The sequence below is a fragment of the Prinia subflava genome, chromosome 13 (genome assembly GCF_021018805.1).
Source record: "Prinia subflava isolate CZ2003 ecotype Zambia chromosome 13, Cam_Psub_1.2, whole genome shotgun sequence".
Classification (NCBI taxonomy): Eukaryota; Metazoa; Chordata; class Aves; order Passeriformes; family Cisticolidae; genus Prinia; species Prinia subflava.
Window position 1 is genome coordinate 6,082,067 of NC_086259.1, and position 25,817 is coordinate 6,107,883.

Here is a 25,817-nt window from a genome sequence, read left to right on the forward strand (position 1 = left end):
TCTGTTTTATGCCCCTTGGAAATATAATTGTGGAAATATCTTACATAGCAAGATTATGTGTGAGCTAAGGCATTGTCAGTTTAGGAAGTTAAAGGATAGTTTTATAAAAAAATGCACTTTTAATTGTCTGCCTAATTTTATCAAATTAGTTAATTTTATGTATGGAAAAATATAGGAAAAAAATGACTGAAAATAAGTAACTTGGTTCTCTGTGAGGCCTGGAAACTAAATTGGCTCCTCTCATGCACACATACTTCTACTGATACTTGCAGCAATTTGCAGGTAAAGCAAGCATTAGGTGCCACACACATATATCTGCCTAGGCCAAATTATTCAGCTTCTGAAAAATATTAAGAAAGTCACTAACTTTGCATGTTTGTGCTTGTTTTTACATTTGTGTGGATTTGGCAGGGTAGCACATTATTTACTCTAAAAAATACAGAGAACATCTCTCATACTTTACAGAAATCCATGAGGCTGCATTTTTTTGGCAGCACTGATAGCAGAAAATCTTTCAGTTGTTAATGATACAAAATCGACTTTGCTATGGTATTCCCTACAGAAAACAGTGCATTAAAAATAATGGTGGTTAAATTTGTATGTGTTCAAGAGTGCTACAATGTGAGGGGTGAGTCCAGTGTTCTGAAACAGGGAGGCATTTGCAATGCTGAAAACATGCATGCACGTAGCTTCCCTAATTTCAGTAAAACCACTTATGTGTAGTCTCCAATTTTGCATTTATGAATCTGTGTTTAATTTAAGGCTGGGTTGAGTGTGCTTGTCACTGAGTCCACTATTGGCAAGACTGGTCATTATAAAAATATTAGAACTAACCTTGATTTGCCAGGCTTCCAAATGAAGAGGAATCAAGGAGAAATTTGAGTAGTGGTCTTTTTCCCTTCTCCTGAAGGAGATATTATCAACTCATTAGCTACAAGCCTGCACAGAGGCCCCAACTGTGACTCTTAAAGCAAGAAATACATTTCTTGTGGTTAAGATTGACTTTCAGCATGCCAGCTGTCCCTCTTTTGGAAGGATCGGCCTTATTTTTCAAGTAGAACATGTGCCATCTTGATTACCCAAACTCTTAATTCAATGCTGTTTTATGCTTTGTCTCCTCAAAATATCCCTTACATCCAGCTTTGATTGGTGGCTAGATGTACCAGTACTGATCAGCTTAATTACCAGTGTGAGGCAGCGCAATGCAGACATGAGGTAGCAGCACACCTTTCCCAGCATTCTGAGGTAATTAACCAAAAAATATTTCCCTGCCACCTGTCTAGCCTTGGAGAAAATCCAGTTTTCTTTCCAAGCTATGGGAAGGGGGGATCAGAGCAGAGTTTGGGCAGTAGGATGGTTATCCATGTGGTTTTTGTTCTTCCCAGAGTCATCTGCAAGGGTTAAGTATGGAGGTTGAGGCTGCTATTCCCTGTCTTTCCCAGCTCCCAGTGTTGTATCTGTAGCAAAAATATCTGAAGAATTAGGGTGAGCCATGTAGGAAGCCATGAGCTGTGCTCTTCCAGGGTTCACGAAGACTGGAATGCTGAATATACCTTTGGATGCATCAAGAACAAGCATCAACAAAGTTTGGATTTACTGCAGCCAGGTTAAAATTCCTCATATTTTTCTCAGCTGTTCAAGGCTTAAACTCAATTCAATAGCAATGAAAAGGCTAAATTTTTTGTGTGTTCAATGCTTAGAGGAAATATACTGTAATTCTTACCATGCCTGTGTGAAAACATTTATAGTCTAGTTACATTCATTATCTACAGCAAATTAAATATAAAATCTCTCACTCCTCAGTGCTTACACTAATACAGCATTCCAAACCAAAAGAAACAGTTTAAAACATCATGTGGAAAAAAAAATGTTGCTTTTGATTTTTTAAAAATATTTTTGTTTCTTATGTTATACTGAAAAGGCATATCACAAATTAAAAAGTGATGATAGCAGTTCTGGAATAACTTCTGAGTTCTGATGGATTGTAAAGCATGCAAGCTAATGGATGTAGTCATCCATCCATGAAGAAGACTTCTATGGTTAAAGCATCCCAGTTGATCTAAAATATTTTTCTAAGACACTGACATCATACCTTATGGCTTCAAGTGGTCTTTAACTGGTTTTGATTCAATGAAGATTGTACAAAGCAAATAACTTTGCCATTATACTAAAGTCTCTTCCCATGTCATATTTCCAGAAAACAACTCATGTTTGAGACAAGTTCAATTATCTGTAGTTAGATTTTTTTACTTTTTTTTTTTAAGCTGGAATAGTTATTCTGCCATGGCTCAGGAATAGCTAATGGAATTTCATTCAAGCCTTGTTTCAAAAACAAAACCCATACTTTTTGGCAGGATACAAGTGGGAAGAGATTTAGTCCACAAGATATATTTTATCCTGGCATGCAGGAGAACAGTTGGTGGAAAATGGTTTCCCCTGTAGCCAGTTAGAAATTTTAACTATCTGCCAGTGATTGCTGTGAATGTGGTGCATGACATGTCATGAGAATTCACATAAATAAAAAGGAAAAAGCATCCAGTTCAGGACTGCCTCTATGGGAGGGTTGGGAAGAAATATGTGATGAGAGGGAGAGAAGAGTTTAATAATCAAAACTTCTAGGAGCAGACCTCTGGAGCCCTGGCTGGGATACTGAGAACTTCTGCAGAAGTCGTCTTTGGATTGCATTTATTACTTTGTCTGCTCTGAACTGAGGATAATGAGGAAGGTTAAAAGGCAGTTTAATTCTTAGTGCTCATTGTTCAGAATTGCATTTGTTGTAGCCATGACACATGATACAAACAGAACTTACAAAAGCTGAAATTTAAAATTGTTGAAAAAAAATTTAAAAGTATCCATGGACTATGAGTATTTATAAGGAATGTAAGTGTTAATGCTAAGCAAAATTTAAGTGTCTACAGTTTACCACTTTATTGATCTACAGTTTACCACTTTATTGACTTTATCTGGTCAGATGTGAATTAGTGATTCCTATCCATGTTTCTTTAATTTTTTAGCCAGTCAAAATTTCTGATGAATTTTGGAAGTTCAAGCAAACTGTGGGCAGTGCTGGGCACCCCTGGGCAGTGCTGGGCACCTCTGGGCAGTGCTGGACAAGGCCTGGGCAGTGCTGGACAAGGCCTGGGCAGTGCTGGGCACTCCTGGGCAGTGCTGGGCTGGGGATCCAGGGGCAGAGGGGCATCCCTGGTGCAGTCAGGGTCTCCAGGTGTCCTACATTTCCCACAGCAAACCCCAACTGCTTGGCAGCAGCGGTGAGGGACATCAGGCTTCTCAGCCTTTCCCTAAGCAGGATGTCTGTGCCCCTCTGATCTGTTGGTTTGTGTCGTTTTCTTGTTTGCTTTGTTTCAGTAACAAGATTTGCTGCTAAATCTATTGCAGATTTCTGCTCCAAAATAAGCAGCTCCTGGAGTTCTTTGGTGGTAACGAGGGCACTCACAGCTTCAGGAGGAGCAGCAAGCCCAGTGGTTTGGGCCTCCCAGACTCATGGCAAGGCTGGAGTTGGAAAGGACCTCAAAGATCATCCAGTTCCAGCCCCAGCTCTCCAGGGTGCCCGTGTTGTGAGCATGGCAGCAGTGGGAGTTGAGGGTCCCTCACAGAACTGACGCCTCAGAGGGACTTTACTTGTTTGAGGTTCCTCCCATCCCACAAAGAAACACTTGAAATCCTCTCATTTGAGGCCATTGACTTCTGTGTGCCATGCCAGAAAAATTGTTGAGAAATAACTTTGAAAAATCCTCGGAAATGAGAATGTACTTTGTAATACTCTCAGTTCTTCAGTGATATTTGTTTAAATGTGCTACTTGAATTACTATCCATGTTTAGTTAAAATGACTACTGAGATCATTAATCATTATAAAAGCATTAATTAAATAAATATCTGATTTGCTGGTTTTTCATGTTCACTACTTTACAAGCATGTGGATTAGATGAAGAAAAAAAATCCTCCTGTCTTGTCTAAATCCTTTTTGTTCTTCTGCTTATTTGTTTATCTGGCCCTTGTCCTGTGTCGAACTCTGAGATGTGTATTCCTGTGATATTGAAAAAATGAGCTCAGCAATTTTTAGTTAGCTTTTTGTCATGACCCAAAATTACTCTTCTGCTTACATTTTTGACCCAGATTCCAATTACAAGCATGGACTTCTGGCTTAGATAAGGAATAGTCAGTTTGGGATTTTCTTTGCCATATGAGTTTTTTGTTCTGTTTCATAACTGTGCTGGAGAATTTACATCTGGGATTCCATGTCTTTGTTTCAGTGTCTGTATTAAAAAAAAAAAAGCCCAAAAAACAAAAAAAAACCCACTTATATTTATTCAAGAATCTGATGCAAATACATTGAAGGGAAGTTAGATTTTTTCCCTGTGGGAATTCATCCTTTAATTCTTTGACTAGTTCTTGAGAGAAAAAGAGACCTTAGTGTTATATAATGAAATAATTCATGGTACAATTAATGTGATGTAGGAGAACAGCAACATGATATGCTGAATTTAAATAACTGAAACTGATCAAGAGGGACATCATCATTAAATGCTCAATAGGATTGACGTAACAAATACAAGATGGCCACTGCATTTAAGCGAAAATGCTATCTGCTGATACATTCCAGGCAGATTTGTTGATAGACTAAACATTTTGATAGTCTTTCCATTATTTCTTTGAGCCATCAGCTTTTAATTTTCTCTTTCTAGTTAATATACTTGTGTATAATTTAAACAGAAAACTGTTCTGTTTCATCATAAAAGATTTGTCTGTTACTTTTGGTGTGTAAATCAAGTGGACAGCAAAACATTCTTGAACTTGTTTTTTGAGGCATTTGTTGACAACAACAGGAAAAGAGATCACAGAGACCGCCAATAAGTGTGGACATCAATTATTTTTTAATTGTATAGGAGTACAGTACACTAATTAAAACTAGTATATCTTGCAATGCCAAAGGCAAAATTAATTATTAATTTTTATTAATATTCAGAAGTAGCACAAGGAATACATTAAAAAAGATTTTGTGGCTGTGACTGAGATCTTGTTTTGCTTTATATTTTAGTAAAAATAGTATGTTAGCTAAATTTGAATAGTTAAATATGCATCCAAGAGATTGTAGGCATTGAACAAGAATGTTCTCTTTAGACTAGTTGCCCAGTGACTGAATATAAGAAGTAGGAAAAATTTTTTTAAAATTCTGGGGCTTTGGTTTAGCTTGTTTACTGACAAGTATAAATACACGTTATCCTGCTGTTGTTATTGTAGATACTATAATTATTGGGTTGTGTATTTTAGTTATGATATCTTGTATTCAGTAGAATAATCGGCTTTCCACTTCTGGAGTCCAGCTCGGCAAATTAGATCTGCCCTGCACTGACTTGACAAACCTGACGTGCTTCTGGACAAAGTTACTCCTCTTCTGTGAGCAAGGGATTTGTTTATTTATTTCTCCCACAGGTTAGGCTTCTGTCTATGCTGTACATAACTCATTGGGAAACCGCCAGCCTGGTTCAGATACCTATCAGGAAGGAAGTTCTTTGAACTAAAAAATGTATTTCCCAACTGTTATAGACAAAATATTAATAGGCTTTTAAGGCACCTGCTCAGCAGGGTAAATTACAGAATGCAAAATTTTAATTTTTGGAATTCACAAAAAAATTATAAAAAAATTTTGAAGTGCTTAGCTTTATCGAAGTGAGCATGGGAAAAATACAAGAGAAATAATGGTGACTTCTGAAACTGTGAAAGGACAGCTTGTGTCTGGTGTTGTTTTGAAAGTTATGTCCAACTGTAATGGGAGTGGTGTTTTAGAAATCCTATGAAAGTAGTTGCACACTGTCGTGAAATTTTTCAAGGCTAATGAGATTGATTTTTTAGGATCAGACAGGCAAAGTTCTAGTTGGTTGATTTTTGGTTTTGTTTTGTTTTTCTTTTACTTGTCCTAAAAATATTTCCCTTTCTCTGATCCTTACATAGAAGCATATTGAGCTCTTCATCTCACCTGTTAGTGTCAAAGATAACATTTCCTGTAGTCATTCATGTACTCCATAGAAATATGGACACAGATGGCTGTATTTTAGTATTTCTTCACAAAAATCTAAGATAAATATCTCCCATATTCATATGTACTTTAGTGGTGTAGAGCTGTAATTCGGAATTTAGCTTTCACTTCACTCAAGCACCTTGATGTTCTATTAGAGCAATACATAAAATATGATTTTGGCTTAGAAAATAGATTGTACAAGTTTGATTGTTACAAATACCCAGAGCTTTCCTGTTGTTTTGTTATAAAAAATCAAGGTGCCAAAATCCTTATTTTTCCAATATTCTATTTGCGTGTTCCATGCAAGTGTAGATGCTGCTCTTGTTCTCTTCTAAAATCAGCTGGTTACCTCAGAAAAGTCAAATTGTGCCCTCCCTTTGAGCTGCAATTTTGGTAACTAAAGGACTGGTGATGTTCAGCTTGAGTCTACTGCCAGGTCTATATTGCCTGCAGATTCCTACCTCTTCAGTGTTCTGTCCAAGACCTTGAAAATGTTTCTAATTCCCATATATCTCCTTGCTGGTGTATGTGCATGCATGTCACAGAGTAGTGAAGAGGAGGGAGCCACTAATTCACTTTGCTGTCTTCCCAGAGGAATCAGCATATGTGGGAAGAGTGGGCTCTTGAAGGCAAACACTGTTCTTCCTTCTACTTTGAAGTACTTGCCTCACCAGCTTGTCAGTAAAAATTGACAAAATACAACTCACTTCTAAAAAGATAAATAAAAACTTTTCAAAAAGTTACCTATCACTATTCTGGAAAAATAGCTCTCAGAGCTGCTCTTGGTAATTCTTCTGCTCCCTGTCCTGAATGTATTGCTTTCTCAAGTGAGTGCTGTGGTTGTCCAGGAAAACCAGAGAACACCTTATGGAATAACATCAAAGGGAGGCACTTGACAAAGACAAGCAATTTAGATGCTCAGTTCTGGGAATGTATTGACTGAAGATGAAAGCTCTTTAGGGAAGAGACTTTGTCTTCTATTTATATAGAATCTTGCATAATTTAACAAATGTTGGGGACACTATTAATCTCATCCAACTTTAGATGTCTACAGTGTTGCTGTCAATCTTAAGAGAAGATCAATTGCACTCTAAAAGTGTCTGTTTCTCTCCACTGACTATAAAGGGAGCCCTCACAAGTCGCTCAGGTGCAGATGGCTTCATCTATATTTGGGCAGATGAATCCTGCTCTAAAATGCTTTCTAATGTGACAAAATAATAGTAATTGATATTTAAATCCTTGTGAAGGTGTTTAATTCTTAGAGCAGCTCAGAAAATGAGTGGCAGCTGCTGGTTTGGGTTAGTATTACGTTCAACAGCAAAGTGCTAGGGGTTGATAACACATCCACTGCAGCATCAATCTGTTCATACCTTCTTGAAACATTAGTTCAGGATATAAATATGAAGTAATTTGCTTGCTCAGTGCAAAAGAATAAAGCTGAACACCTGAGTTGTCAATACCATAATAGCACTTCAATAGGAAATGCTGTCTCCAATTGAAAAGACAAAACAGTGTAATTAAAATCCTTATGGGAATTACAGCAAAACCTTTCCTATACTGCTGTTGCTGAATCCTCTGGATCAGCTGCTACACTTTTTGAACATCTCAGAAACTGTTTACTGGTATTTTTTGGAGCGGAAATGCTGCTTTGAAATACGAAAGAACATCATGTTCTTCTGCAGCAGCACCTGTGTCTTATTAGTGGCAAGTCACTATGCTCAAAAGTTGGCCATGAAGAATCTACAAGACAGTGAATCAGCCATCTGCTCAGCAGGAGTGTTTTAGCCAGCATGGATGGACTGATATTGCTCTTTCATACAGTGGGCATAAAATTCATGGCTGCAGCTGACCTCTATTAGAATGTAGTCCATTCAAGGTAAATATATGACAAGCTGTTCCTAAAGCTGCTTTAATTGCTATTTGGGAAAGTAATACCAGAACATCCGGAGGAGCATGCTATGGTAGATATATGGACCTGTGCTTAACTGAATTATTGTAATCTCAATACACATTGAACAATATTCCAGGCAGCCAGTTTTGTCTTGCTCACCCATAAAGGAAATTGTAGGACAGACATAAAAATGCATGTATAAGAAACAGGGAAAAATTACTGATCTGTGAAGCTAAAGAGATTTAGTTGGCGTGGAGTACCTGGATGCCAAAACAACCAAGTTTAGATTCAGACTTTCGAAACATGTACTTCACCAATTTCCCTAAAAACTGTGTTGTGAAAAACTGGAGGACTGAATTCTTAAATGTTTAAATTATGTGTGTCTGAGACAAATAAACAAGTAATATCACACAGCACTAGGTATCTAGAGTATGTATGATGCCACCCATATTTTTCATACTTCTGTTTTTAATTATTTCTCTCATGAATAGCTTTTCAATTGAATAAGTATTCTTCATTTCTACAGAATGCCTTTTATGTGGGTATGAATAGGAAGTTAAAATAGACTTACTATTCCAATTCTCCTACAATCATCATACCCTTAAACCAGATCTAGAAAAATCCCTGTTTGTTCTAAGAAATAAAGTCAGCATGTTTAGGTTTTGAGAAATTCTAATACTGAACACAGTTCTGTAGAAAGATTCTCTATGCTTGTGTGGGAAAGCATCAGAAATGTAAAAGCTGTCCTTTCCAACTCCTACTGGATTTTTTTCATTTTAAGATGTATTTATCATGCCATCCAAGTGGGATGATCTCAACTGATTAATGTGAAGAAAAGTATCAGTCCTGGTTAGATGGGATTTTCTTCAGAGACGCTCTTTGCTCAAGGAAGACCTGGAAATAGAAAGAAAAGGAAGATGTTCTGAAGGACTTAAGATCAAATCTGCCTTTGGTACAGATGTAATTGCATCCAGTTTTTATTCATCCTCTCTGCCCTAAGTTGCTTTCAGATTCCTTCTACCAAGTGGTGCTTGCAGTCGTTTCTATCTGCAGTATGAGGGAGCATGGCTGTATTTTAACTATTTATAAAAGTTGAGTTAAAAAAAAATAAATCCCTGTTTCACACTCATGGACAACCTTCTCACGAACTATGTGATTCTTCCTGACTTTAAAATGAAATTCAACTTTTTTAAAACCTGTCATGCAAATAGTGTTTTAGCACAGCCTTCACCTAGGTGCATGTGTTCCTGCAGAGCTAAATGCTTGTTTAATAAAAAAAAAAACCAATCTGACAAACATTTTTTTATTTTTAACTTGTTTATATTCCTCTTTAACTGCAGATACAAAGTCACTAAGGTAGGGCAAGATGGATTGTATCCATTCTTTGCACCTTCTGCACATCTGTGCACAAGCAATTACATTGAGGCAGCCCAGGAATTAGTTAAGGGCACAATCACAGAGACAGGATGAGGAAAAGAACCAGCTCAGCTCTCAGGTTGTGCCTGTGTAGCTGGCATTCACACACATGAAATGAACACATTCGTTTGGGAGTCACAAAAAAAACCCGAGTCAAGTGGCATTTTGCAGATTTTTCTTCAGAGCAGAAATGCCACTTTAACTGAAGGCAAACCAGTGAAATAAATGCTGTATTTTCAAGAGACATCATGGAGTGCAAAGGTTGTGAACAAAGCAGTAACAGCTACAATGAGCCACCAGAAGTAATAGCGAAAACTGTCTTCTATAGCATATGCACAGTTCAGGCCTTTTCTTCACACCTCAGAATGCAACAAGAATATCCATCAAACTCAATCTGTTGCTCTGCCAGTGGAGATGTATTTCAAATAGAGAGTGCAGGCAGTTACCTGGGAAGATCATCTCTTCTGTAAACAACTGAGATCTATGGGTAGCACTGGTATAAACTCCTTGTTTTCCCTTGAACTGCTCACCAACCACCCAGAGCTACAAGCAGGGGCCCTCTGTGTTGGAATACTGATTTTTGATGAGCCCTTCCTTTAAAAATATCTATAAATTTGGAGAGCTAACTTCTACATTTATAATCAGTGTATAATCAGTCTCACTGATTTAAATTACTAAAACTTGAACTGTCCAGCAAAACTATAAGATGTCTGAGTTTGCATTATGGGTGTAACAAATATTTTAGTCCTTGATTTCCTCCTTTACATCTGAACCATGGTGAACAGCTCCTACTGTGGATATGAATGGCAAGAAGCTTTGCTCAGCAATCCAACTGCAATGCATATTCCATACTGTTCATTTTACTTACAGTAGCTCAGAACACATTATGTCCATGCATGACATATCATGTAATGGTTAAATCCATGTTTCTTTCCCCCCTGTAAGGTTGTCTGTTGTCTTTACTGACTTGTTACCAAATATCAAAAGACAGTACTTGAGAATTTCCCAACTTGAGTTCAGATTCTGCTTGACCTATGATTTTCTGGATGTGAACAAAATGTACCAGCTGATTTTTCAGTGAAAAATTCAAGATATTGTTAGAATGGTGTCTTAAATTCCAATGTAAATTTAATTCTGTACATAGCAGTGATCTTGAAAAATTTCTTAATTGCTTTGACTTCTGATAACATGCAAACATTGTCACTAGAAATGGCATATGCTATATTTTGAGTAGAAAAAAGTGTGTCTTCTATCTTTGCACATGTTTTTGTGCTGTTAATCATGGGCTTTTTAAAAGCTCAGCTTGTTCTTATGTAAGACTGCTCCTTCAGGATTTGTTAGATCTGCGTTTATGAGCAATTTTTAGACACTACTGATACATTTTTTTATTGCATAGGGAGAAAGCTAAGAATGTAGAGGAATTTTACTTTTTTCAGGTTTGTAATTAATTGAAGAATTAGTTAATGTCTGTGAGAATTCACACTATCTTGTATCTTGAATTCTAAAACTGAAATTTCATGGAAACCAGTAAACTTATATGTACTCTGTCAAAATTTACAAGCCCATAAATCATTGAGACTATGTTCTCTCATTCTCATCTTAATCAAGAGTAAATTCCCTTTCATAATCTCTAGTCTACAATGGTAAACTAAAAAGCAGATCATTAGAATAATTAGAATTCTAGTGGCAAACAAATGAGCTCTCATTATTGTTTGCATGTGAAGTAAAGCTCTCAACTCATAATTCAGTTAAAAGTGTTAAGATTTAAACAGAATATCACGATGTTTTCTTGAACAAGAGAACAAATGAAGCCTGATTTCTCAGGCATAAAACCTTTATCTTCTCAGTTCACCACACCATGGCTGGGCAGTGCTGGGAGTAGATGGGAGCTGACTGGCCAGCTGACTTCTGCTAAATAGAAGAAAGGATTGTGTCTGCCTTTTCTACACGTAGTAGAGATGCTATAGAGGTCTTTCCTCATACAGCTAATTTTCATGAAATCTGTATTGCTATAATTACCTCTAATTATGCTGTGTCACATAGGGCAATGAATCCAAAAGTGATTAGGGAGAGAGGGAAGGTTGGGCAGTTAACATAGGCTATAATTTCATTCAGTTTTCATCTTCAGAATTACTACTTTCTTGCTTCTCATTTTACCTCTGTTTCTCTTACAACACTCTACCAATTTCCAGCTATGTTTATATTTCTGTTCTTAATGGTCTTTTTTTCTCACGTACCATTTTCAACTCCTTCTGTGTTCAGAAGGTCCCATCCCAGATTTGGATTCATGATCCTCCCAGTCCTCCGGCTCTATGATCCTAAACCCCCTTTGTTGTTTTAACAATCCATGAAATACTAGATTGATTTTTTTCTTAGCTTTTTAATTCCTTTGCACTTTTTTTTTTTTTTTTTAATAATTTCTCCCCATCTTTACAGTCATTCTTCCCAAGAAGTTTCCTGCCAGCAGTACTCCAATAGGCACTGCTCTGGTCATACAGGTTGGAGTATGCCATTAGTGGAAAAGTGCTCCCATTGTGAGATGCAGTCATACAACAGGAATTTATCTTCTCCCTGGCCAATCTGATCCAAACTTCCTGTGTTTACTGTGCTACAGCTGCAGCTTTTGGTCCAAGAAGGGTGACTGTGAAGAGTAAGGTGAGGTACACTATTTCTCTGCATGCTTTACAAATGTCAGGGCTTGACCAGAGGAAGATTTGCTGATGCTCTTCATCCTTCTCTCATCTTTTGAGTCCTCTGATACCGTCTGTCCTCATTTCTGCTGCGTGAGAGGGCTGTGACTGAAAAGTGTTTCTTTTACGAAATACTCTTGTCTTGCACTGATATGTTCTGAAGTCCCTCTTGCCAGGAGCAGGGAATGGTTGGGTGGCCTTGCTCTTCAGGTTTCAGAGAGGAAGGGAATGTTGGAGCTAAGGACCTTAAGAAAGGTGCTCTAAACCACAGAAATGCTTGGCCTAAATGTACAAACTTCTTATTGTCAAGTGTAAACAAGCTGCTTTGCCTTGCAACGAGAGTGTGCTGATGATCATGTAGTCCTGCATATAATGACATTCCTAGGGCAGCCTGGTCCATTAGGAGAATTTAAAAAACAAAACAAAACAAGAACAACAACAAAAAAAAACTCCAACAACAACACAACAAACAACAGGAAACATTTACATACAAGCCAGCACATATTAGTCAAGTCGTGTTTAGAATATATAACAGATCCCAGTTTACTGGAGTCAGCGTACAGCAGTGAAAATTCACTCCTAGGTACTCTTTTCACACAGCCCCTTTGCTACAGCAGCCAGCTCAGGCTGGGCATAAGGCCTGTCATAACCACAGCCCCCCTGACTGAGCTGAGGGCATCTGGAATGCTTCAGGTTTGTCCAGATTTAATACATCCATTGACCCTCTTACAGCCATCATTTGGTGCAAAATGCTTCAAGACAAGGAATATAAACAGAGACTGCTCTGGTCATGTCCTGCTTCAAAGTACCTGAGAAACAGAGGCTGCTCCCATAGCATCAGCCTGTACCTGTGGGAAAAAGACACGCACACAAAATTGGGGCCCTTGTTCATACCCTATAGGATAAAGAATCCTACCTCTGGGCTGGTAAATGCAGTGCTGAAAGCTACAAAAGAATATGGACTGTGTCTTTCCCTAAAAGATTCAAGGAAAAAATGAAATAAAAATAAAATCTTCTGGCCCTCATCTGTTATCTGTGGCACCTTTTCCAAGCTGAGCAGCTCCTCTTGTTAGCCAGGTACTTGCTGTCACAACAGGGCAGTTCTTCTGCTATGACTCTCCAATCCTGGAAATAGAGAAAAAGGAGGTTAGAACAGGTTAGAAAGGGTCTAAAGGAGCCCAGTGTGGTGTCAGCTTGCTGTCTGTATTTTCAGTTATCTGACTACTCCCCCCCAGTGAATCCACATGTCTGGGTGCCAAAGGAAGAAAATCCAACTCCCTGAGCTTTGAAAGGTCACTCTTGTTCCCTCTGAGTAAGTTGCTTGCTAGAATGCCTGTTTTGGTGTCTTAGGTCACTCTAGAAGGTCCAAAAAACCAGATCCACAACCTGCCTTCCTATAAATATTTCTTAAAGTAAAAGAGAATGACACTGGGGGAGTATCACCAGGAAATGTTATTGATCAAATCTTGTTGTTTTGTGAGTCCAGGGTTATTTTGGATGTTGGTCTACACAAGCAGAATCCTTCAGAGGGCAGGTAAGGATTCCTAAGCTTGGGGCTTCCTAATGATCCTTCCACCATTGGTGGTGCTTCAGACCTCTGTGGATAAGAAATATGAACTGCTGATGTTTTTTTTTCCTTTAGAAAGTTAGAACAATGTAGATGCAGGACTTTCTAAATCTTCCAGGAAGAATGGGGAGGAAGTAACTATCAGAACTGAGGAAAAACTGCAGCAGCTGAAAGTAAACCATTTTAACTGATAGTGAGGAATGGAATGGCTACTGCCAGCATTGTGAGCAGGAAAGAAAGGATCTCCGATTTGATGATTAGTGACAAATTTGTGTGAGTTGGCAATTCTTTGAAAATGAAATTTATTAAACTTGAAATAAAATGTTCACCCCTGAATGAACATCTCCTTTTGTGAAGTTCTAAGATTTTGCTCATGGGCTTTCTTACTGCTATTCTCTTGTTTGAATGAATGTACCCTTAAGGCCAAAATCCATATTGCTGAGTTATTATGAAATACAGACTTTGTCTCCATGTGCTTCTAGACTTAACATAGCTCAACAAATGACACCTGTGTGGTAATTTTGAAGAGAAAGACTGAGGAAAGACAGAAAGAGGAGGAAGGTATAGCTGGTGGGCTGATGTTGTGATCATTTGAAGGTACTGCAGCATTTTGTGTATTCCAGCACATGTGCATCTGTAGGTGTTTTTTGTTCCTGCCATTATCTAAGTTGATATGGATAGCAATGGGAGTTTACTTACAATCTTAGGGATTGTGTGTACTTAAAGACTTGGCCAACAGATTTTACGTGTTTTTAAAATCTGTTAAGGAGAAATGTGATTAGGAAAAAGCAAATTTTCTCACATGGTGAATTTTTTTAATCCTAAAGGTTAAGTTCAAGCTTTCTCAGCATATTGATGCGAGGAATTACCCATTAATTAAATAACATGAGTCATATTCTACCATTGATTTTTTATATATTTCTTGCTGTTTGATTTTAATTAATGGGAGTTCTGTACATAGAGGATTCAAGAAAAGGTCCAGTGTTTAGAATCGGAACTGTAAAGTGAAACATGAATATGGTAGTGTGGTTTGCTAATTGCAGTAACGATTGCCATCAGAGCCTCCTACACTGTCTGTGCTCAGGCAAGATTGCCATATGTCACAGGAAGCCTTGCCTGAGCAAGGACAATCAACCTCAGAGTTGATTCACTGTTATTAAAATGAAACACAGCTTCCATCGTCTGTGGAGCGTATTGAAGATCTTGAAGGTAGGACAAAGTAAGGTGTATTTACCTCCAAGTTCAATCTGTATTTTAGTCAATAGATTTGCCATTTTCATGGAGGACTGCAACTGCTAGCATCAGGAGAGTTTAAAAGAAGGCTCCTGCTCATGGTCTTGAAGCACTAAGCTTTGCTGATTTCTCACTACTGAGGCAGCTAAATGTATTTAAACTAATGTTCTTGATCAGAAGCAGGGCTGCACTGTGCTCCATATAATTTCACTGGAAATAAGGCAGTGTTCTCTTCAAAGATCACACAGTCTAAAATAGTGCCAGTGCTCCGTGTTTGTCTACGTGTGGGGGCTTTTCCATGAGACAGAACTGTGCAGTATGCTTCTTTTCATAACACAATGAACTTTGCTGCTCAGAGCAGTGCCTGCAGTGCTCAGGAATCAGGAGAGAAAATTTAGATTGGCAGGGTAATGGGTATGCAGTCAACACACAGTGCTTAAAAAAATATACTTGAAAGGAAGTTCGGAGCTGCTGCTTTGGTTATTTCCTTCTATTCTTCCTGCTCCACTCTGCAGTTCTTTATCTGGAGATACAGAACAATTGACCTTATTAGAAAACAAGAAAAGCATATTTTATGGCATCAAGAGGCCACAGAGACCAAAACCAGAGATGCCATCTCCCAGAAAACTGTGATCCTCCCAGAATGAGTCCTTGGCTCCTGGTGTATGCAAGGAGCAACCTCCAGTCAGCCAGCCTTTGGGGCCAGACATTTAGCTCACTCTGACCATCCTTCTGTCTTAAAAAGGATCAGGATTGCTGGGCTATATCTGTCACAGTGCCTTGCTTTTTTTTTTCTTTCCCCAGTTCTGTTTGTCTTGCAGGATCGAGTCCTAGTTGCATAATTATGCTTTCCAGAATTAAACAGACAAATTGGCCTTAAAGAGATAATGTTAACATTGGCTGCAGCATCAGGTCCTTAATAAATTGAGGGGCATCAAAAGTGGTGGTTTTCCTAAACATTAGTTTCCACGATAGTAATGTTTTTAATGAATTTTCAAAACAGACTGTACATTCAGCTGAAAGTCAGCAGCTCCCCTCTGCAGAGCCTGGTTCCCTCTGTCTCTGCATGCTGCAAACATGCACGTTACAAGCTGTGGATAAATTCTTCCAGCCCGTGTCACAGCACGCTCTCCAGATCTTTGTATTGCCCCCCTCAGTGTGTTTGGGATTCACTTGCACCCCAAACACATCCCCCTATCAGGGAGTCTTAGGTGCATGATTTCTTCTGGTATGGCATCATGCAATATAGCCACCACGTAAGGCAGCAGCAACATTGATGTTATCCATTTAAATAGAAATTATTTTAATAAGATTTACTTTGAAAGTGTAATATGACTGACAACCAGTGATTATTTTAAATAACTTTTGAAGCTAACAGCAGTGGACACTGTGTATGTGTATGCAGGGGTTTCTTGTAATGCTTGGAGGTTGCTTAGCTGATACCCCAAATCAGGGAGCATTGTTTTTCAAACTAATTTTTATTGTCATCCAGTTTATTCTTTTTCTCATGCTATGTGTCCCTTGTACCAATTTTAGACTAAAGTAGTGCAAAAACAAAAAAGGTAATGGCACTTTCCACAGTATTTCAAGAGGTTTTTAAGTGGAAAAAGGTATTTAGTATTTTTAATAAGCATCTTCAATACTATTGAGTTGGTTTCTTTGTTCATATCACAAGATTAATTATGCTGTCAAGCACTTTCAAGGCCTGCTTAACAAAGATTCAGTGATATAATGGTTTGCTTCGCATTGCCTTTTTTCTGCATAGCAATCACAATCAGCATTAGACAATTTAAAACCCTTTCACAAGCCGGAAGTTCTGAAGAGCCTTTTAATCAACAAAAGTAATTTTGCAAACAACTAGATACAGCGTTTTTCATATTAACTAACTTGTATTAAACTCTGCTATATGCTTGAATCTCTGGGTCTGGTAATGGATTATTCAGATTTGCAAGAGACTAAAAGTGGGGAACACAATTAGCACAATATGCAGTTTGTACCCTGAAAATTGTAATCTCATGCCATTCTCCAGCTTAATATAAGCATTATATTAGTACTTCACTGCAGTTACATATATTTTAATTTTCTCTTAATATGTTGTCCTTGTATAATTACTTATTTTTTCTAAATGCCTGGCAATGTAATCCCAGTTTTAAGGGAGACCATTGTTTCTGTAGGACAGGTTAGAAATCAAATCCTAATATACGGCAAGATTCTGAAATTCAAGTTACAATAGGAAAATCTATTTAGAAACATTTGCCTTCTAAAATCATTGAGGTCAAGGATGCTTTATTCAGTAATTTTATTGCCATATCACATTGTAAGAAATCCCACATGATTTAAAAACCCTTATTTGATGGAGAGATTGTGAAAACAAAAACACACTACGATGATTTTTTTTTTGTGTCAAGCACATATATGAATTAAACTAACCTGTTAATGACACCTTTAAAACATTCTTTTTTTTTTTTTTTTTTTTTTTTTTTTTTTTTTTTTTTTTTTTTTTTTTTGTCTAAACTGCTAGGAGCATTAATTTGTACCGTTGCTGCATGTGGTAATTAGCAACTTGAGCAGTGATTTTTCTCTGCCCTAAACCTTTCGTGTTTGACACTATTCCAGCCCGGGAGAGGAGTGACCCTGGGATACAGTGCTACAGGACAAGTGGAACAAATCCTGTCACAAGAAATAACAGGGTCAGAAGACATTGCTAATGAAGTCATAGCAACTGGTTTAAAGAGCCAATCAGAGAAGGCAACAATCTGTAAATGAGGATATAATTAGCAGAAAAAATAACATGCTTTGGTTGGATTCTAGGGGAGCCAGTAATGAAGGCAATGACTGGATATTGAGAGAGATTCCAAAAGATTAGAGCAAACATTGTGCAACAAAGAATACCTAATTAGCAAAAAAGTGAATATGCCTTAATTAGAAGAAAAATGTATGATTGAAAGACATGGAGTAGGATTTTAATATGAACATAATAATGACTATTAGCCAAATCTCCAGGATGAAAAAATAAAATTCCTATCTTCACTTTTTTTGCCTTTACCATTTTGATAAATGGTCATGAAGAAGATAGACTGTAAATTCATATCATGGCTGGGACATTAATACTATTAAAACAGACAATTTTCAGACAGTAATTTAATGGGTTTCCACCCAATTTACACATTTACTACCCCTAACACAGCACTGCAGACAAAGCAGAGCTGTGTCTTTTGCCTGGCCCTAATGTTCTTCGGGTGTGAGGAAGTAATTATGAGAAGAATTTCAGGTGGGTGTCCGTGGCATGTGAGCTAATGCTTATTCCAGATATCTGCTAATAGGGAGGAATCCTGGGAGGTTCTTCACACAGAAAAAGAGCCAGTGGTGCTGAGGCCTTGACTGTGTGTGCATAACCACTACACTGCAGCAACTTGCATTTATTTGGTTGATTATTCTTTGGGGTTTTGGTTGGCTTATTTGTGATTTTGGTTTTTTTATAAGTAGGGACTGATCCAAAACTCATTAAATGCAAAGAAAAAGCTTCCAATAAGTTCACAGGCTTCTAGATCAGACTCAGAGTGAGCAGAAACCCAGGGAATTTTATTAGTAAAAATTAAACATGTTATTATCCTGAACATAATAGACCCAAATAGAAGAATCCCATAATGGATTGTGCCAGTGCAGTATATGCACAGTATTTATGGCTAGCAGTGATGAAAAGTATAATGTTCTACTGCTTATCATTTTATTACAATAGAAAAATCAGGACTCTAACTTGTTAATAATTTTTCACCTTTATAGACATCTAAATGATATTATATTTCCTCCCTTTTTTCTTTTTACAAAATGGTTCTGGAATATTGATTGTCATTTATTTTTACTCATGATATTTAATTGTCATAATTAGCAATCCATGTCTCATTCTCTATCTTAAAAATATCCTGTCAATTTTATATATTTATAGATTTATATATTTATTATATTTATTTATATATTTATTTTTATATATTTATAGATTAATTTAAATGTATAATTTAATTTATTACTGCATACCTTTGGTTTGTCTGTAACATTAAAATACTTATGGTACAGAATATTTTAATTAAAACTATTCATCAAATGAAGTCCAGGTAGCATCCTTATCCTTGTTTGCAGTAGGGGGTTCTGGCAGTGAAAGCAAGCAAAATAATGGGTCAATTAAAAAAAATTCTAAATATAGCTTTTTCAGAGATCTGATTGCTTAACTCAAGGTTAAAAAGTAAAAAGAAAGAAAAAAAAATAAAGAAAGAGAAAATGTGTTTGTCAGTGGATTCCACTAATTAAGATATGATTATGTTTTTCCTTTTGCAGACATCAAATCTGCTAATGTCGTGGCCAAAGCAGAAGTAAAGAATATACAAGAAATGGGCTTGAATTTTCATGTGTGACATATCTCAGTTTGACAGTGTCTGCAGGAAATTGGGATATTGTTTTCAGAGGGTTCTTCTTGTGAAAGGAGCTGTATTAATTTTTTCCAACAATGAGAAATTCACCCTCTATTTATGAAAATCAAACTATTTACCCTTTTGGGTCAAATGTTTCTTCATATTTAAAAAAGGAAAACTTTTAATGATATTTCTAATAAACTACGAGTTATTAGTTTGCTGTGCTAGGGAAAAAATACAGCATAAGAATGTGATGAAAATCCCACCTCCAGCATAACTGAATCAAGGTTTTACTGCAGCTCTCAGCTGACAGCAAGTCTACCATTCTTTTGCCATGCATGCTATTAATTCACTTTCCAGAACTGTCAGGTACTTGGAAAGTAAGAGAAATATACTAAAAATATCAATGTATTTCTCTTATTCCTTTTGCTAATGTATCTCCACTGATGCTATTTAAAATTAAGCAATGAAGTAGTGTTGAAAGTTCTGACTGGCTCTGATAACAAAATAGATTAAAAAAATTAACCAGTTAAACAAGAAAAATAAGAAATAGAATCAGCTGACAACTTAATTGTTCAGCTTGTATGCAAATATTCTGACAATAATTTGCCAATGCTTTTGAATATAAGTTTAGAAACACATAATTATAACATTAATTGTTTCTTCTGCTTTAATTCTAGGTTTCTGTCACAAAATAGAAAGCTTAACTGTAATTCATGAGAAAATATAAAAAGTATATTCATTTTGTATTCAATTAGCTTTAAGCATATTCCAGTGCAGTGCAGTACTACAATAATTATTTATGTTAATTTACAGAGGAAGATACTGTACATTGCCATAATAAATTGTCTTTGTGCTGTGTAGCAATGCCTTTTGAATCACCTTCTGTACTCACAAACAAGAGCACCCACCTGAATGGAGCAGTTGTCAGATTGTAGGATAAAAACAATGAATTAGTGGAATGTAGGGAAGATACAGCCCTACAAAATCCACCATTCATATCAATATTTAGTTTTTAAACTATGTTAGAATAAAATAGAATGTCTGAGTGTGAGTCTGAAGTGAGAAGAGAGGACGCGATGCTGGAAGGCTGGGTTGGAATTTGGCCTGGGTTTCTTATTCCAGCTCCGAATGCTAAATTAATCACTGAGATTTATATGAAGGTGAAAGCTACACAACATCTTCATCAAGGAAAAATAGGGTTACAATTCAATAAATTGTGTGGTAATACTTTATTGACTAATGAATATACAGCTCCTTCTAACTGCAGTATTTTACTTTTGGGGACTGTAACAGCACTGCAATTACATTACTAGTATTTGCTAAAAATATGTCTGTCTTCTCTCCTGATGTTAAAACATGCTTTGAAAAAGGAAGTGAAAGAAGACCCAGAGAGCAGGTTATGCACCATCCCAGAGCCTTGTGGGGAAACAAGCCATGCACAGATAATAACAGTGCAAACAAGTTGATGCTGCTATTTTTAAACAAGCTGTTATTATTGACTAGCAGAGGTGGCTGGAGGTGGGATGCTGTTAATGACAAAAGCTCTGGAACAGTAGAATTGCTGCTAATCCATGTGCTAGAGAGCCTGATAATGAGGAACACCTAAGTGCAGAATTAAATGGTCCTCTAAAGTAATTTCTGCTACATACTTGAGGAGGAGTCATAGCATCCTAAGCAGACCCTTTTTCAAAAGTCTCTGTCCACAGAGATCCCAGATTACTCCATTCACAAATTAGAGAGATGAGGAAATCTTCAGGGGGTTATTAGTGAAGCTTTCAAAAAGAGAAGAACCAAACCACTGTGAAACAGAAAAAAACATTCTGGGAAAAGCTATTTTAGGGCCCACGCAGGGAAAGCAGGTCATGACACTCAGAAAAAACTGACCAGTGATAGGACCTGAGGGAATAACCTGAAGTTGTGTCAGGGCAGGGTTAGGCTGGATGTTAGGAAAAGGCTTTCTTCCCCCTGAGTGTGGGCACTGCCCAGGCCCCCAGGGAATGGGCACGGCCTCGAGGCTGCCAGAGCCCCAGGAGAGTTTGGACACCCCCCTCAGGCGGGATTGTTGGGGTGTCTGTGCAGGGACAGGGCTCATGACCCTTGTGGGTCTCTTCCCACCCAGTGTTCTGTGATTCCATGGCTGTGGAGCACCCTGAAGTGCTGCAGCTGATAGCAGCCAAGTGCTGTGGGAAATTGGCATTTTTTCTTTTTCTCAGATCCCCTTTTGTTTCTCCTGGTGGCTGTCTTAGCCCACAGAGGCACAGAGTAAGAAGACCAGCCTGCTCTGAGATCCTGAGTGGATTTTCTGGATGGTGGAGTCGTTTGGAAGCTGGCAGGGGGGTGGTGATTGTTATTTCCTACAGCTTGCTGTGAACGTGTGCCTGCTGACCACATTTACCAGGAGGTGAAAATCAAGGAGCCTGTCCTGGGTTGAAAAATGTAACCAAAAATGTGTGTTCTATTTTCATCTGTTGAAGTTGGTTGGGAGATATTGTTCCTTATCTCTTGTAACTCTAGGGGTGGAAAGAGGGCGGATGCCCTCTGTTAATGGGACACCTGATGACACCAGATAAGGCAGGGCCTCCTTATCTCTTCCTCCACCCATCCTCCTCCGAGGGACATCCCCTGTGAATGGGCCATTGAAGGCTCTCACAGGACTGATAACATCACCTCATCCCATTGGGAGATGCTCCACCCAGCGGGAGGAGCCAAAGCCTTTCCACTGGGATAAAACCTGCAATCCCAAACACCAAGGGAGCCTGTTCCCACTGGATTCCCAGAGGATGCCTGGACCCTTTCTTGAGGATCATCTCTACTCCAACAGAGCCACATCTGTCACTGTGGGAGGACTCACTGCGGGCTGCTTCCAACACCCTGACCAACAGGGTGTCAGGTTTGCATTCTGACTCTGCCAGTGCTCCTTTGTACTACTGCATTTGTCTTATTTTTATTTTAGTCTTTCTTGTTGATTGTTCTTTCTCTGTTAAATTGTGTTTCTGACTTGGAGTCTCACTGGGTTTGCTTTCAAACCACTACAGAGCCATAGAATGGCAAGGGCTTGGAACAGACCTTAAAAATCCTGGAATCCCAACCCTCCTGCCATGGGCAGGGGCACCTCCCACCAGACCAGGCTGCTCAAGGCCTTACCCAACCTGGCCTTGGGCACTGCCAGGCTTGGGGCATCCTGGGCAGCCTGTCCGGTGTCCCCCCACCCTCACAGCGAAAAATTTCTTCCTATCATCAGGGGCAAAGGAATTGTGTTAATGTGTTAATACCTACACAAATGCAGGTGATAGACGTCTTCAGTTTTGGCCCATGGGTTTCTGCAGTTCTCTCTTTCTGCATGTATTTGGTATATTTAACAACTAGAAAAAATTTGGCCACAGAGATGACTCCAGAAATAGGCAAAACGTGTTAGTTTTATATTATCAGATTTCCTTAAAAAGAACTTACAACACTTTGACATGAGTTGGGGATCAAAATTGATTTTAAAAACTATTTTTGAGAATTTGTGACATTAATTTATGTGCTTCTTTAAATCATAAACATCCCAAAAATCAGAATTTTCCAGAATTTGAAATCATATTAATAAATCAGCCTACATGAACTCAACCTTGGGTTTCTGAAAAGATTTGTGAACTTTAACAGCTCTTTCAACAGGCCTGTTCTGCATTTTGATTTTCTTGTGCAAGGCAATCCAAGTGAGATTTATATGACTACACATTTTGTTGCAAACATTCACAGCTGAAAGCTATTACCTGACTGTCTTCCATATCAGGCCATTTATGTATCTAAGAAAACACTGGCATCTGTTTAATATTTTATTGCTTTAAAAATATCTTTGTTGTTCAGATACAATCTCGCTCTAACATTTTCATGAATAGAGCCTTTATTCTTTCTGTAGAGCAGAGGACATTTACCTTCATATAAATAATATTAACTATGAGCTGACCCATAATCTGCATTGCAAGAAAATCTTGTAATAAGATTTTTTTCCTTCAGAACAGGTTGTGAGTTTATTTGTTTGTTTTTTTTTTTTTTTTCTTAAATTTTCTAATAATTTCCTTGATTGCAAACAGGAAACATGTAATGCCTTGTGATGCTTTGTATTGAACTTCAAAAATAATACATTAGAAACATCCATAACTGCTTTCAGCTTTAGGCCCTAACAGTTTATATTATTACAGATACATTAATTCTTAAGAAGCTGGAAATGTGTACAGGTCTATCCCCTCAATATTAAAAACACATAACTTATGTACTCTATCAATCCATATACTGTAGAACAATTTATCTAGGAAGAAAATGTAATTATTCTTATTTTATAGACAAGGTAATGCCACAGTGAACAAAGTCATAGAGCAAATAGAGCTCCTATAGAAAGAAGACTTACAAAACCAAAATTCTTTTGCCTTTTCCATTTTGATTTGTCTCAAATTAAGACACAGATAATTTTTTTTAACTTTTTATTCTTTCAACACAGGGCTGCCCAAATAGGACAAAATTTATTGTAATAAAACACAAGGTGGACATCTTCAAATCAAACCTGCTTCAAAGCAAGCTCTGAATCAGAGAGAGAGGGACAACCTAAAAGCAAAACCTTACAGTGTAAGACAGAACAGTTTTTCATGATCCAGCACTGCACAGAATAGAAATAATACATAGATAAGAGAGAGACAGAGATTTTGCTTTCTTTGCACAGAGAGATGGCTCAGTCAAAGAGGGAAGAGGTTCGTGGCACCTGCCTGTCTGTGGGTGTGAAGTGGATCCAAACCCAGCTCAGGGCCCTCTAGGAGAAAAAGGCTTTAGTCACTGACACCACTGGAGCCCTTGGAGCTCAGGAGAATTCCTGTGTCCATCTTGGTGGATCTGGGCTCTGTTGTGCTGTCCAGCTCCTGATAAGCAGCATTTCACAAATGAATGTTTTCCAGGGCTGAAATAGCCCAGGACAGGCTGAGAAGGCTCAAGGTTTCCAGTCTGCGCCTGCCTGTGTCAAGGCTCAAGATGAGCAGGAGGAGGTGGATGAAGGGTGGCACAAACTTCTCCTTTTCATGGTTTTATCAACCCCAGCCCTCCAAACCTGGTGCTTCAGGTAGAGCTTTTAACAGACAAACCCTCAGTGTGAGAGAGACTGGATCCAAGTGTGACTTCAAGTGACTCCACTGAACCAGTCAGAGAAAATATATACACATCTAAGAAACAATATATAGAGAATTGTGTGATAGAAATGGAATTATTGAATTGAATACAAAGAGAAATGCAGAACAAATGAATAGCAGAGATGAAAACCTTGAAAAGGGACTCAAACAAAAACAAAGTGAAAAATTTATTGTAAAATGCTAATCTCTGAAATGCTAAAATAGAAGAAACTTATTAATTTTAAGATAGAAAGTATTTTGGTTTCAAATAAAATTTTCATTCATAATTTGAAAATGATAAATTGAATAATCATTGTATGCATTGAAACTGCAGTGAAGATGTTTTAGGAAAATTTTAGGGAGCAGAGAACAAGGAAAATTTTATAAAAATTCACAAAAATATGCTGAAAATAAGATCACAAGAATAATTGATACAAGGAATTAACCAGCTGGCTCTGGTACCATGGTTATAAGTATTGACACTGTAAAAACAAAAAAGGTTGGAATAAAATCCAAATGTCTGTTTCCCAGGAACATGAACCAGTTCCAAAATATTTGGGGATGCTCATCTTAAAAAAAAAAAAAAAAAAAAAAAAAAAAAAAAAAAAAAAAAAAAAAAAAAAAAAAAAAAAAAAAATTATAATAATAATAATAATAAAAAAAATCAGAGCTATGTGGCTAAAGTACATAGATGAAGAAGAAAAGAAAGATTTGTCTGGAATAGAAAGACTTCCTGTGTCTAGTTTTTGAACATGGCCCTAGGAAACACCAGCACCATGTTCATGTTTCTTCAGCACAGCACATTTCACTACATTTTTTCGGAATACACAATGAGTGAGAAGCTGCTCAGATGCATAGACAGTAGGCAACTCTCCATTCCTGACTGCTTGTCTGCATGTGCTTTTACACATCCTTCAGCTAAATCAGAGACCTAAATGGAAAATTAATTACTTACGGACATCAAGTGAATTTGTGACACTCCCTGGAGACTTTGTGCCCATAAAGTATCTAGGTAGTCTTTCTTTTCTGACAGATATAAGATATAATTTAAATTTAATGTATACTTCAAGTATTATTAAGTAATGAATCAATTTTTAAATATAAGTTCCTAATGTATTGCAATATTTTGTATTTTCTTTTTTTCTGTTTTACATCTGTGATTTACAAATATAGAAAATACTTGGGGGGGAAAAACAACGTACACAGTTTATGCAAATTTGCCCATACAGTTGTGCCAAGCTGCTTATTCTAGAAGATGAAAATCTTACAGAAAAAAATGTTTTCTATTTGCTGTTACAAGTCATGGTATCTTCAAAGAGGTATAAGCACACAGGTTTAAAGGGCAGCAGAGATGGCAGCATGGAAGAGAAGAGACCAAAAATATTGGAATGTCTAAATTAAAATCGTAAAACATTTCCACAGTTAGAATGTAAATCTG